This window comes from Channa argus, chromosome 22 (assembly GCF_033026475.1).
Source record: "Channa argus isolate prfri chromosome 22, Channa argus male v1.0, whole genome shotgun sequence".
Taxonomy (NCBI): domain Eukaryota; kingdom Metazoa; phylum Chordata; class Actinopteri; order Anabantiformes; family Channidae; genus Channa; species Channa argus.
Genome location: NC_090218.1, coordinates 12157039 through 12173032, shown reverse-complemented (window position 1 = coordinate 12173032; position 15994 = coordinate 12157039). Strand labels below are relative to the sequence as shown.

At 40.0% G+C, this 15994-nt stretch overlaps 1 protein-coding gene across 1 annotated transcript in view; it reads left to right on the top strand.

The window, feature by feature from the left end:
• The window catches only part of sgcd (sarcoglycan, delta (dystrophin-associated glycoprotein)), a 245000-nt gene that overhangs the window by 97937 nt on the left and 131069 nt on the right, over positions 1-15994 (top strand). Inside the window, exon 2 of the mRNA XM_067491823.1 lies at positions 373-433. The gene's annotated coding sequence lies outside the window, so the exon portion shown is untranslated. The remainder of the gene's footprint in view (positions 1-372; positions 434-15994) is intronic.

Sequence of the window (15994 nt, the reverse complement as noted above, 5' to 3'; positions counted from 1 at the left end):
ATACAGTCACTTACTGCAGCATTGCTGAACAACTACACCACGCTCATTTAACACGGAGGCACCACAAAAGTCCACACAGCACAACCTAAACTGAAACGAGGGCTCAGAGAGTTGAAATGACCTCCAGAGCTCAGTGAAGCTTCATTTGTGCAGGATTTTCGAGGAATTCTGCTGATCCGGTCCCTCGATTCTTCCCGTTTCTGCTTTCTGCAACGAAAGAGATAATTGTGGGAGATCTGTAAACTGATCCCGCATCAGCACGGCCTAATTGCAGTAACTAGGAAGTAATAATATGGGCTTATGAGGAACTGATCAGCTTAGAGGTGGCCCATCCCTCACATGCTGACTAATCTTTCTGCTTCTTCATCTCAGGTGATTAGAAGAATCCCCGGACCCTGTCAGAAACTCCGAATCAGCACACTCATACACTGAGGTAAGTGTGGTGCTGCATCTGTGCATGCAGCTACTTCTGTTCCTATACTGCATGTGTGCCTCAGAATATACAGGATGCACAAGGTAACTTCTGATAATTGTCAACACGGGGCTATCACTTTGAAAAAACTGTTAAAACCCATGTTGCTCAAACAGGAGGAACCAATTTATTTGTGCCGGACAATTTTTCATCTGCGTATTAAAAAACATTTGATGCTCAGACACAGAGGAGTGAAATATTTCAGGTTTAAGTCACACAGACAATACTTCAGATACTCAATTTACTGTTGATTGTCTTCTTTCATCGGATTTGTTGACAGTGAGGACACTCTCCACGGCTTTATTCTTGAACAGGTTGATCTCGTACAGTTTCAGTCCACGCAGCTCAGAGAACCAGAACAGACCCAATTCTTGTGAACTGCTAACTGGGGGGATGGTTTTAAATTGTTAGGAGCAGTGAACATTTTTAAAGGTTGGTTCTTGGAAGAAACAAGCGATGGAAATTAGCAGAGGGGAGTTTGCCCCCCACACAGTAGAAAATGACAGTGGGTTAAAATCTATGTCTAAAGTCTATGATTCTCACTGGAAGTGCAATAAACCTTTATGAGCAAAATGCTAATGAGAGTAATTCATCATATTATGTTATGAACAAAAATACATTTGTGGGAAAAGCTTTTTGTCCATTTTTCTTTTTCTTTTGCTGAATACAGTCCCCCATTCACTGCTGCTGTCATTTAGCTATATGATGCTCATTAGCAAAAGTAGCAGACGGTTATGGGCAAAATTAAACTTCTAACTGCAAAGCTTTTTTCCCCAACAATTAAGAGCCACTCCACTCGTGCCAACTCTCTTCCTCCTCCTACCAGCAACTTTGCTAAGAGAATAGAATGTTTTTCTTAGAGTTAAAAATATTCCATTTGATCTCAGGCAGATATTTTAGATAATATTTGGACAATACTTGGTTGCCTGGTTGCTCAGAAGTAGAGCATTGGGTTGGGATGCACCATGGCCACGGGCTTGAATCCCACCCCACCAGGTGTCGCCCTGCCCTGCCACCAAGGGCCAGTTCCAAGCCCGGATAAAATGGGAGGGTGACAGCAAAGGAGGGCATCCGGCGTTAAAAAACTCATGACGAAACGAAAGCGTCTGATCAATTTGGATAATATGATAATAACATTTGAATGTATAATCAGTTGCCCTTCTGACTCTCAAGTAAGTAGCAAGCAGTAAAAACATTGAAACTGAAAAAATTAATACAATGTTCCCCAAAACCCTTTTTTTCCTCTAATAGAATATCCAATCTTGCAGGCAGTTAAACGTTTCCATGGCTGCATTTCGATTCTTAAAGCAAAGATTGTGGTCTGAGATAAACGGGAAACCAAACATAAGCATAATTATTTTTAAATTTTAGCAAAAACGCTTTTGTTGCTTCACCATATATATGACAACGTAACCATGTTTCCAGTTTAGTTGTATAGAAACTTGTTTTTAAGAGGCAGGGCTGCAATATTTATTTAAGATTTGTTTATCTGTTTCACAAGAGAGACTCAAACTGTGAAAAACACTACAGATATACAAAATGAAGAGGTAACAATAAGATTCCTTCAATCAAGATCATCAATTGGCTGTAGAGTCTGGACAACAATGACCTTAGACTCTGAAATTAGATCATTTAAACAGTGACAAGTGTTACTGGTAATGTGCGTATCAATAAAACCCTAATGATACCCATCCCAAATTGCAACTGCATTAATTTAACATGCCGCCATTTCTTGCTTGTTATTAAGATAAATGTTCCTAATTTCTGATTAAAATAATTATCCCACAGCTGGAATCTCTGAGCTGTGGCAGTAGATTAAAAGTGCTCAGCTTGGACCCAGCAACTATATTTTTGGAATCATTCTTCACACTTTTTCGCAGAGCTTCAGGCAAATGACAAATTACAATGTCTCCCATGTGAAGTGTTGGAGAAAAACATCTAATAACTGTAGAAGTCAAGGGAGGGGAAAAAAGCACCATTTGTTCTAAAACACTACGAAACAGGTGCTTTGCGTGACATAAAATGCAGATACGGAAAGAACATCAAAGCTTGGCTGGAGTACAGTACTTGAGTATATGCTGCCTACCAACACTGGTCATACAGTGTTTTAACTAAATGAAGCAGAGCAGAAAAGCACAGGTGCCTCTCCTGAATTCAGGCCTACACAGCATCTGCTTCAGAGTGTGATGTGAGCTGGCCAGATCTTCCTGTTGGCTCTTTTTTTTACCGGTGCGAATAAATACAGGTGCACAGAGCAGTCGGCTATTTTCTGGAACATATTGTCATGTAGCCAGCATGGTTACACTGACTTTACAGGTGTTTCCTATAGCATGAAAACAGAAAATGTCTTCGTGAAATCTAACAGAGACCACTCCAGGGAAAATAACAAACACCGTCATGTTGCTAGACTTGGCCACAAGAACGTGTTCGGCCTCTTTGCTGCTGTAAAGTAAAAGAAGACTGACTTTACCAGAAAAGTAATGTTTAGCAGCAAATACGTCAGCTGCAGTGTCGTCAGCCTTCGTGGCAGATTCTCAGCACAATTTGACTAGTAAGTAAGAACCGAAGGAACAGGAGTCAGACTCAGGTTGACTCAACCCCTACTTGTTTGAGGATCAGTTTTCTGTCCTAAAAAAAGAAAAAAAGTGTAAAATATTGACAGCAGAGGGCTCCATAAACAGCGAGCACAGTGACCGTCCCAAGAGTTTACTTTGTCTGATTGCAATTATATCACTGCAAAAGCTGCCAGTTTTATTTTTGTATTAATCTAGACAGAGATCCTATTGAGGTTTACATTAGTCTTTTTCTTCTTCTTCCGTTATATGATTTAGTTTGATTTCCTTGGAACAGTTCTCTCTGTACCAACATCAGATGTGCCCCGTGATGTAACATCATGAATGTTTGGGAGGTGAATTGAATGTTTTTTTTTTTTGTGTGCAGTTTACTTTTTATCTATACCCTTAATAAAGAAATATAAATTTAGGGGACTGATGAGTAAGTATATACACAAACGTTCCTAATTGTAGGAAAAGTTTCATCCATTTCACAACCTGCACGGTGTGTTTTTACCCGGAGGAGGAAGTAGTGCAAAGCTGAAGTGATGCTTTGCCCTAGTTGCTAAGTAACTCAAAGTAACAAAAAACTGTGGAATCACAAACGTGTTGGGTCATTGTGATAAGTTTTAGTTTGACGTTGGGGGATGAAGCCTTGTGCACACATGCAGTAAAATACACAAACACATTTTTAGAAGTTTATTTTTTCCAAAATCTGGAAGCACGATTCTCCCAGGGGATGTCGACTTAATATTCACAGAACATTTCTCTGTTTTTATGTTTGTGTATGAGTGCACATGTGTCCTGTAGCATAGTTTTTTTTCTTAGCTTCATTCTTCTTGACTGAGCAATCTATGTGTTTTCCAGCAACAACCCGCTTCAGATTTTATCAGTTTCCACGCTTTCTACAAGCATTCTGACAGTAAATATGTATTTTGTTATACTTTAAGATTAAATCTGGAAGACAGCTCGATAATAATTCTGTACAGAGGTATTTAAAGCACAAGGTTTGAGATAGAATCACACACAATAAGAGGAGATACATTTTTGTATGAGGTGTAAGAACCAGATGGAAAAAAGTAGCTGCTGAGCTCGAGTCTGGCAAAAACAGAAAATAAAGGGGAAACAGACCTTTAAAGATGAGACACAGACTGACAGATGACGTGTCTGCCTGAGGTCACTGATTACCAGACGTTGCGTTAGGAAACACATTGGAGCTCCGATTGCACCATGGAACAAGAGCTGCCAAAAATCTTCAGCATGAGTTGCAGGTTGATGCATCACATTGACAATTTTTATTCCTCAAATGCCGGAGAGTAAAGAAGTTTTTAGGATGTTTCATGACATTTCTTGAGCCCAGAATCTTCCTCAAACCCAAAGTGTGACGCATGGAGAAGCATGAACTGTGGGCCATGTTTTAGTGGAGCAGGTAGACGAATTCATCATCCTATTCAAACAAGCACAGTTTGCTAAGGTCAAACAACAAAAATCCAATTTAATAAAATCAACTTTGAACCCCATTATTTGAACTTTTGAATACCAGAAGAAGCAGAAGGATGGACCTTAACAGTAAACCAGCGCCAGTATGTTTTCATCACAGTTTAATTACAGCAATAACTGCAATCAGGCTTGTAGAAATTCCTAAAAGATTCCTGAAAACGTGCACATTTCAACCACGATGCACCACACAACAGCTCTCTATCTAAATCATCTAGCACTGTGTTTATCATCCCCAGCAAAATGTTACTGGCCAACAATTATTATAAAACTGGAGGGAGGGGAGGTGAAATGCTGCCCTGTTAGATTCAAGGCTTTGGCCATTGCAGGACATTCCACCTTTTTGCCTTTTTAGCTGCAGCGTGAGCAAGTCCTTCCCTTCGACAGTCTTTTCTCTTCCCATTAGTCTGGTACATTTGAATGATTTGTATTGATTTTGGAATTCTTTTATCTGGTCTTCCTGTTTTGGAGATTTACAACTTTTGATAAACTTCCTGTAGTAACTCAAGTAAAGTCTTCTAACCAATCTTTCTTGTTGGCACTTGACCAAATAGTTAATTTGGTCCCCAGTAATGTTTGTGCTCTCTGTGATACATTTGATTTACCAGCCTCATGTTTGCTTGTTCACTGGCAGGGACATATTTTTGGATTTCATATTGACAGTTATTAACACCAGATTCCAAATGCAACTCTTACAATCAATTACAGTCTGCTGACTTGTACAACTGACACATTACTACGCTGTTCTGATCCGGTATCAGTCATTGTCGTTCACAAAGTTATGCTTTCATACCTCACCTACTACCTACTAGTAAGCTGCTAGTTTTTTTAATCATTGATTGGTTACTGGGTGATATATTTGGCATCCACAGTAACGTTTGTCTTAACATAGCAAACTTCTAGCTCCACGTTTAGTGGCAACAAAGGTCATAATGCCTTTTTATTAGTTATGGATGCCTGAAGCCTCGTGGCACTTTGAGGCTTTCACACTATTTGTACCAAACATTGATTTGAAGCTTTTAAGCTTCAAACTAAAAGTACAGCCTGATCTGGTTGCTTCTAAAAGTAAAAGCAGCCTTAAAGACCAGGAATGAAGCACAGTGATGGGCTGATTTGAATAGTTTTACATGTGGTGTCATCAGATTTGGAATCATTTCCTGTAATATCAAAGAATCATATTGTGAATGAACTGTGCACTTTATAGATATTAAACATCTCAGGATATTTGGTATCATTCACCCAGCTCTACTTGTCATATTATGACATCATTCAATTACGTGTGGATAAGCGGATACATGGATGGATGGACTCTTTCCATGTGACACATTGTGAATCAAAGTCAAAAGGCGTGTTCATGAATCTAAAGGTTTGGGGCTGATGCAACATGTATATAATGTACTGTTTAAACACATAGATTTATGAGAGCTTCCCAAAAAGACAGAGAGAACAAACTAGAGAAAAGAAAGTGTTGAAGTCACACAGTACTTGTGCAATTATTATAAAAATCCAATGTTTCAATGTGGAACAACAATGGCAGTTGGTTGCCTTCCCCGGGGGGGATCTGTTTAGATTGTCAGATATTATAAGAAATTGCTTGGAGAGCCGCTAGTTGAAGCTATAATAGTTTAGCTTCATGAATTTTCAATTTGGATTGAGACAGTATGTTCAAAACAGATTGCACAGTGATTTTACAGCATGATAGATAATGGAGCAAAAGAGCAGCGAGAGATGAAAAGATGCGAGTTTGAAGGGTGAAGCTGACAAGTGATCAGATGCAGAAGAGTGAAGAGCGGAGATAAGTAAAGAAGTAAAGGGAGAGGGGGTGGAGAAATAAAAAAAGAGAGATTAAAATGTGTAGAGGAGGAAAGGCAGAGGTGGGCAGGCAGAGGAGGATAAAGTAGAGAGGAGCATATGACAGCCTGGCAGGTCTCCAAAGGCTTCCGGCGGCGATCCAGCTGCTTCTGAAGGCCACTTTCGAAAAGCCTGTTAGCGGTGCCAACAATACAGAAAGGAAAGGAAAGAGGCTGAGAACGACGGCGAGAACGGGAGAGAGTGAAGAACGGAAAAGAAGGCTGAAATGAAAAAACGAATACGAAAGGAGGGCGACGCCAGAACACAGGGATCCAGGGAAGTTTCTGAGAAAAATGCTACGAAAACTGAATTCTGCTTGTTCAACAGCGAAATGCTCATAATGAATCTGCTCACATCTCCGGTAACTGGAGTTACTGGAGTTTAATACAAGTTTTATTACAGTTTAATAAAAAATAAATAAAGTGTCTTAAGTGACTTAAAGTTTGAAAAAAAAGATTTTTCATAGGATACAATGGATCAGGGAACTTCAGCACAGTATGGCGGTTGAGTCATCTGTGCTGGAGTTCTGTCTTCGGAACTGGAATATTCTCAGGGGACTCGAATCCCGAGGCAGTAAATTCTTCTTGTGGGACTTGAGGCACATGTTTCATTGTGGGACCTACTCGCTGATAAAGAGGTACAGGCTGTTTTCTGCACTTAATTCTAGCAGCATGTTCAAATGTTCACGAGCATCACGCGCTCAGATCTTATACATGTCTGACCCGATGACATCAGTGTCTCTTCCCATGGCGCTAAAAAGGTTGATGAATTGAATTGGAGGTATTGACAGGTGTGTTCTTATGCCTGGCCCACAGAAAAAATACATTAGAAAGAACATTAAGTATGAGAAGCACCTTCTAGTCAATAATCACAGCTTGCAGAGAAAGCTGACTGTGCTAGTAACAGTGGAAACACTACAGAGGGGTATTTACTTAAAAGGGCTTATGCTGAACAATGCAGACCTGAACTACCTCCAAAATAAGCTTTGATATGTGGAATGACGATGACAACATCAAAATAAATATTTGGTCCTTTTCAAGGTGTCTCTTTGTTTATCATGCTTCACGATGATGTTGGACCCAAAATGGTTTGAGGGAAAGAATTTGTGCTGTGCCATTAAATGTTCCTTTAAGCCATTCGAAAAACACTTCTTTAAATGTCCAGTGGCAAATAATTCCCCATTTTAATTCGTCTGTACATAGCAGCTTGTTGCCTTGGATCGATGTTTGAAACAGGAATTTTAAAAAGCCCTCTACACGCATGGCTAGTGTTAGGATTATGGCTGCAACTGTAACTGCTTAAAGTTAATGGTACAGGAGATTAGGGGCGGAGAGTAAAATATTTCTTCTGGAACAAAGCAGCAAAATAAGCCTTCTGTCCTGTTAACAGTGATAAGGTTTGGTTCATTCTGATGATGTTAGCTCCTGTGTTAATGTTTAGAGTAAACTGTGCAGCTGTATTCTAGACCCACTTTCCAATTGGTTGCTTGACACACTTTACCACACGACTGGGCCGTGATCTAGAACCATCGCTTGAACAACTTGAGAAATGCATCACCATGACAGCACACTATATTCTGCCTGCTTTGAACCATTCGATTTGTTGCCACTGAAGCTCAGCTGGTAAAGCAGTTGTACACAAACCACGGGGTTAGTGGTTCAATTCACGGTGTCTCCTGGCTACATTTCAAAGTCTCCCCCGAGGCAGCTGCCATCGTCGGTGTGTGAGTGTGTGTGAGGAAGTGTAAAGTGTGAAGCAACATTGTAAAGCACTTTAGATAAAAGCATACTTCTGTAAGTGCTTTATAAGCAGATTTCCCATTTGAAAAGTTTGGCTTCCCCCACCTGTTTAGGCAGTAGCTTCAGTTTAAGTTGGGTTTTGTCAGAACCAACTTATTACTTCATGCCCACTTTATTGCTGGCTGTACTTCCCCATACAAAGCAGCAGCCAATACCTCAATTCACTTTGCTCCACATATAATGTTGTATCAAATAACTGCAAATAACTGTTGTTGCTCTATTTAGATCATTGGTGAAAAAGGGAACAATTATGTCGTTTCTTGCAGCACAGTACATTGCAACAGTTTCACTTTTGAATAACTCCCAATATAAAATAAACATTGTCTCCTATTTGACAGGTAGTAACCAACAAACCCTGTCCACGTATCTCCTGCCTCACAACAGGACCAACAAAGGAGTGAAAGGAAAAGCTTGTTGGCATTTTTATAACACTTTGTCACTTCCCACCGAATAATGCTTGCAGGAAATGTCCTCCCATGAGGCCTTATGATAATAGCCCATATGCGCCGGCCACAGCGATGGTAATTAATTGCTACACAAAGCTTGCGAAGTCGCTGTGCGGTGTACAGTGACCTCCAGACATGAGTGCAATGACACAGCAGGATTTTTTTTTGTAGCAAAGAACACCAACAGGGAATGTGAAGGAGGTGTGTGTGTGTGTGTGTGTTGAGGGGTGGTGTGGGGGGGTCAGATTAGTTGGCAATTTGACCTTTTCCGTAAAGCACCAGGCTCGCTGCCTCGTTCCTTTTGTCATGAGATTAGAGAATTTAAATGCAGTGGGAGGTCAGCAAGGGATTTACTGCAATGCACTAACAACCAGACCCTGTCACCATCTCTAAACTCTTCTCTTTGGTCATGTCACCATCGGAGAGGTGTAAACGCCGGACAGGACAGGGAGGGAGGACAAGGTAAAAGATGAGTGAGTAGACAGAAATAATACGGGGATAGAGGCAAAAGATGCTCAGGAACTGAGAGAGAGACAAAAAGGGAGGCGAAGAAAAATAGACCTAAGAAAAGAGACGAGGATGGAGGAAGTGAAGGACGAACGTGGAAAGCAAATCAGTGAGAGAATGGGAGTGAATAGAAGTGAATCAGAGGAAGGTAGGAGAGGACAGGTGAAGCGAACCAGACAGGACGGAGGAGACCAAAGTGATGAGGTGGGGGAGATAAAACGAGAGGAAATGGAGACCTCGCAGGAAGGAGATGTCAAGTAAAGAGGAGAGAAATTATTTGAAAAGTGGAGTGAAAGGCTCAAGGGGAGAATTGATGATATTGTGAAAGAAAACGAGGACGAGGCAGAGCACTGCAAGAAGCGTTCATGCAAACGGAAGCAAAGAAGAGGAAGAGTTTTGATGTTGGCAAATGAAAGCACAGGATGAGCTGAAGAGAAAACAAAAAGAAGCCAACAAGGCTGCTGTTGGGAGTCAACAATACAACTAATGAACCTAATGAAGAATAATTTTGGATTTCTGTTTAGTATTTTAAGGCATCTGATGATCCTAAAGCAGCATCAAGCAAGTAGTTTCCTAATCCTGCTCCGTAGCAACATAACAGCAGTATTTCAAATAACACATCTGTTAATCAGTCTCATCAATAAATCCTAATTCCCTGATTTTTATATTTTACTCTTGTTAAACTCATTTACTTGAATTTAATATTTGATTATTGGTTTGATTTAAACATGCTTCTTTAATTTTAAGTCGTGATGATTGACCGTCATCACAGGTCAGAGGGTTTTAGACCCAACTAAATACACTTCATTTTCAAAGAGAGGGGAGGGAAGTTTTTGTTGTGTTTTTTTCTGAGGAGACAGAAACACGCGGACTCATTGCAAACTTTCTGATCCCCACGTTTGTTTGAGAACTTTTGATGACTGTGTCAAGAGTCACATGCTACCATGGATACAGCTATTAGGCCTACTCTCAGGAGAGAGTCCGACCAGGAGCTGCAGAGTGGGAGGTTGGTGTGAAGAACTGGTGTGAAGCATCAAGATAAACGGAGATGTCATAAACCTAAGTGTAAGATGGACGGGTTGGGTAAAGAAATGTGGCTGAGTGAACTCATTCCTGATGCACTAACTTTGATGAGGGCTGCTCTTTCATTGTTTTCATTGTTTCCATCCAACTAAATTAACCTGGATAACTGCAGCCTGGTGTTTTCTCATAGATACATTTTGTTCTGCTGCGTTTGACTTTTGTTGTACATTTTTTGCCTAGTCAACAAAGTGCCGTCAAGCTCAAAATGGAAAAACACTTGAAAATAACTTCGCCCGGCCCAAACTTTGGTCCCATGGAACTTGGAACAAGTAGTCAAGACGACACCAGCATTGGCAGTTGCAGGATGTTAAACCAATTAAATTGCGCCTGCAGTCAAAAACATCTGTACATGTAATTTTTTTCTGACCTTTACGCTTCACATTCACCAGGAAAAAGTTATAAACCGATAAAACCTTTAACTATTGTGTGGCACACTCCAAACTCCATACTTCAAAGGGCACCTCACCATCAAATTATCATACAAATTTGTGGTACCTCAGAACAAAAGGTTCATACTGAGAGCAGAGAGGAATTTTTGAAGTGCATCAATATAAAAGCAGCAGGCAGTATCACATATCTAAACTCCTGATCATGTAAAAGGAAACTGAATATTGAATTTGGTATAAGAAGAGTCCAAGCTGTGTATGTGGAAACCATTTTTTACATTCATATTAAAAAACACACGCAGGTAGATGGTAACTTATGTTACTTATTAAAGATGATCAGTTTACAGATTAATTGATCTTTTGGTGGGTTGGATCTTCGACATGCTGGATCTCGACATGCCTATAGTGAGCTATTACAGCAGGGTTTCTTTCATTCTAGAAAAACAAGACAGATGGCACATGACAGGCCACAAGTTTGCATTTTGAAAAAGATGATCACAGACCATCGAGAAAAGCCTCCACAAACTGCTGCACCAGCGAGACGGCAAACCTGTGCTGTGCAGCAGGAAGCTGTATGTCCAGCTGCAGGAACAGCTGCACTGCTGCTGGTGAGAGGCGGCCTCTTTAATACGAGCTGTAATACACTCAGGCTCTACAAGAGCCCGTCAGCATCACTTCACACAAGATGTCACACAGGACTCGGTTTTTCTTACTTTTACATCATCGCTGTGTTTCCGCTGTATTAAAACAACGAAGAGCTGCTGCTCTGTTTGCAATTAGCTCCTCAGAAAGGAAAAAAGAAATTGAGATCCAATTCTTTGACAGTCTTCAGGGGCCTAGCTGAGGAATAAAAATGCACGATAATGTTTTTATGTGTACATGTACTGAGGGAATCAGCCCATATGGTTTTATGTTTACAGCAGTTTGTTGGTCTAGTTACGAAGTAACTATTTATGACTTTATTTGTTTCTCTTCTCTTTTTTTTGGGTTTCTTTGCTTGCTTCAGGATTGTTAAGGTAACAATTAGCTAAAGGACAAAACAGAGATGGCTATTTAATAAGCTGCATAGCACCATCCCATTTTATGTCAATCAGTTTTAAATACTGCAGATTTTTACATGATGTTGTATAACTGTGTTGGCGTCAAGTACAGTAGCTTTGCAGCAATAGTGGCTGTGCGAAGCTGACGTGTTCAGACAAATCGTGTATATTAATCTAATCTAATTTGGTTTCTATGCAACTAAAGGTGCTAATTAGACTAAATCGATTGTTTTTCTGCTAACATAATGAAGAAATATTGATGATTCTGTGCTCTGTTAACGTAAGAAAGATTGTTCTCTGGTCTATAAAGGAAAAATGTATTTCCTTTCAAACCAAAGCTCAATCCTTCACTAATCTTAATTCATGTGTTACCTAAGATTAACCTCCCATGGGATCCATCACACTTCCTGACCATTTCTTTAAAACTCCTTTTCCGTGTTAATGAACTTCCAAAGCTGCATTAGAACATAATCACTCAGTAATTACGTTTCTATACAAAGACACAATTTAAATATTTGCATTTAAGCTGCAGAGCAGGTTCCCAGATACCTCTTCAGCTTTAGTAATTCACTAAATCTCCTCACTTCCACCAAGCAACCAGTTTTTGCGTCTGTTTTTGATCATAACATAGTTCATAAGGTACAGGATCAAGAGGTACAGTATGTACAGTACAAGCTGTGCAAGAGACTCTGAAATGTGTTAATTCAGTGTTGCTGACGTTCCTATTGGCGGCTGCCAGAGGTCTATAAATGTTATGAATTATTCACGTCCCTCTGCAATCTGCAAAAAGTAACTAAAGACTGTACAACCTCACAGTAAATAGACTCAAGCGTAAATGATGTTTCAGCCTTCTCTCATGCCCCTAACATCAAATACTGATCAAACCCACTGGAGTCTTGTAGTTCTGCAAGGTACTGATTGGTGTCTGCACACTGAACACCCCCGCCGCAATATTGAAAACTTTGAGTGTTGACATTTCTATTGTTTTATGATTTAAAAACTAGTCATCATCACATAAACCCAGTTAAATGATCAGAGTCTTTTTGTGATGAGGTGTAGTGGGGATATCATTAAAATAAAACCTTAAATGTTAAAATCACGTTGGGGGAAATAAATCTTGGCAGGTGGGAGCTCCTCTCATTAAAAACATTTTATTTGGGGAGAAAATCTATGCCGTGACTTTGCATTTTAACGAGAATGTCAGGACTCAAAGCATCCAATAGCACTGCAGGCAGATTTACATTGGAGTCAATAGCTTTACAGCAATTGCTCGGGGCATCTAATACTTTTGTTTTGCAGCATTCAAGTGCTAGTGGGGAAGCTCTGACAACATAGTCAAAACTAAGCTGCTGCCAAAATTCTGAAGATGCTTCTAAGGAATGGTTAATGTTTCCTTATTGCTTCTTTGTCAGTTTTGATTTTGCCAACAAATGTACCACAATCTCCTTACGAACCATAAAATACATCGACAATAAGTAATAATTTTAATGTGTGTCAACTTCCTTCTGATTAAAATTAGTTTTTATAACAAGAAATCAAATGGTTAAGAGGTTAATGCAAACTGACAGAATTTGGTTTTTGGATATTATTCCACCGCACTTAACAGCCAACAGATGAGAGGCTGTGCTGAAGAGTCAGATGTCTTTCCCATGAGTTGTGCAGACTCAACCAGAGATAGAAGTTCATAGTGTAACGGTGCATTGAACCTTGGGTTATTGGGTGGATACAAATATGACAGGAGGTGATTCAGCGGCTGAATCTGTAATAACCTGAAGGTGGTGATGTATCTGTTGTGGAGCTCCTTTAGCCCCTATTGACCAAATATTAGGCATTTTCAAGACATTAAATTGCCCCATCATTTTTGGCTGAGGTACTTCCGTGTAAGCATGAGTATGTTGCCCTACTTGGACATTTTAATTTGTCAAATATCCAGGTAATTCAAGTTAAAAAAAAAAAACACAATAATGGAGGGAATTTCTCCTGGCAGTGGATTTAATCCAGCAGTGATTTCTCATGTATTCATTCAATTGCCCATTGCTAATACTCACAGAGAGAATTTGTGTTCTCTGCTTTGTATTAACACCATCCTCCAGACTTGCCTTTGGCAACTGCAGACTGAGAAAAGATAGAAGCAGCAGCTGAATTATTAAACAAATCCAGGTCCCAGGCTGTGTATTCATATAATATTGGTAATGAGGCCGCTTGAGATGTGTGCTTGTGTATGATGGATCCACCCTAAACCTGGCACCACATAACGCACTGCATGGATCCCTCACTTTGAATCAATCTTTGTGTTCCGTAAAATCTTCTTGTCTTTTGCTTTAGAGTACAGATGGTTGGCTTTACGTTTAATTTGAGTCTTTTGGCTTATTATTGCTATTTGGCAATGAAACAAGTGCACTATCATTGTAATTATTCTCATTTAAATGTACCAGGTCTGGTGTCCTTGGTCAGACTACAATGTCTTAATTTGAGTCAAGACCATTTGATGGCATTCAACAGTGCCACAAAGCTCAGTTTTAACCTTCAGTGTTTTTATGATATAGTTAAGATTTCAAAGACCTGAAAATGTGCTGTTCTGCTCTTTGCAGATGATGCAGTTCTATTGGATGGTATTTGTTGTTGATTAAACACTAACCTTTAGCCCAGAGGCAGCCAGGCATGAAGTGTTTGGGATGAGAGTTAGCAACTGCAAGTCTGAGGCCATTGTTTATCTCCTGGACAGTGGTGGACTGCTTTCACCATTTGGGGGATAAGTGTCTTGGGATTTTGTTTTTACAAGTGAGGGTAAAATTGAACATGCTGGTTGAGGTGCATCTGATAATAAGGTAGTAACATATAATGAGTAAACTGTGATGAGACATTTCAAGGTTATAATTTACTCTGATCTGCCTTGACCGTCAGATATTAGGAGGCTATGAGTGCAACCCCATTTTATTATATAAAGAACTTTCAAGTCTGCATTGTCCAAGTCTGTGTGAATCATTTACAGCCCATACAGATCACTGCACACACAACTGAATGAAATAAGTGCCACTAAAGTTCCAAACTACAGTCCTTGCACTGACTTCCAGTTAGTCTTAAGATAGATTTTATGACCCAGTCTTTCTCCATTAATCTTTTAATGGACTTGTCCCTGGCTCTCGTTGATATACTGTATAGATATACCACTGGTAGGTTTTCTGTTCACTGTACCTGTAAATATAAATGAAGCTTTTGACCGGCTGTTAAAGAACCTTTAACTTTGCTTTTTCATAAAAGAAAACATTATTCTATTATTTCTATAAATTATCTATTCTTATAGATGCATGTTTTCTATTTACCTTAAAGGATGTCTTCTACGAACCGTTTTGTTTTTCAAATTTTTACCAATTAATTACTCAGCTCTTTTTGTGACCACCTGCAAGTAGTTTCACATCAGCAGCTCCTTGGCTAATGAGATGCTTGTCTGACTGGCAGCTGTTCCAAACTAGAGTGTATCCTGTCTCACTGTACATTTCCTAATCAGTGCAGATTCCTAACTCAGCCTCCATAATGACTCCAGGTGGCGTTGCTAGGAGATTTGTGACCCAACCCCAAAGCTTATATTGGGATGAAAGGGTGGTGCCTCCGTATGTCGTACACGTTCTCTCTTTCCCCCTTTTCACTTTCTGACATAATGTTTAAAAATGATGCAAAGCAAGCTCACATGTGAATTATATAAGGCCACTAAGTGGCACAACGTATGTGGACTCGCTCTTTTGTTCTACACTCCTTTATAGTCAGTGACTTACCTAAAGAGTTCCAGGTTTCCTAGTATTTACGTTGCACGTTGAGTATAAAAGCTCTATGCTCACAGACCTACTCATTCTCTCTTGCTCTTTCTCCATTGGATGCTCTAACACTAATGCACAAACACAATACAGCTCACCTCAGTTGGGTGACTGCCAGCGGCGAAAACGTTGCTCAGTCTGCGACTGCCAAACGGTTCGGTGCATGAAGTGTTGGGGTAGCAACAATCCCAACAACACTGATCAAACAGCAGATACGTGGCACTGCGCTTATCAGTAGCCAGCAGCACAGGTCTGTACTCTCTCTGTGTTAGGTTCATTTCAATAGAAAGCAAATTCCCCGGTACTTTGGTTCACTCCAGCCCAACTCGCTTTGGTTCAATTTGACTAACTTCACTTGCGCTCAGTGCAATTTAATGCATTGAGTGCAATTCTAAGCTTCAACGAAACGAGTCAGAAAATGTATTTGTGTGATTAGTGGCCAGCACTGCAATTCATGTTTGATACAGTGTAAAAATACAAGTTTGTGTCATAGCCCCTGTAAATCAGAACTGAGCAGACGACTGATATAAAAAGGCCTTTAAAGCCACA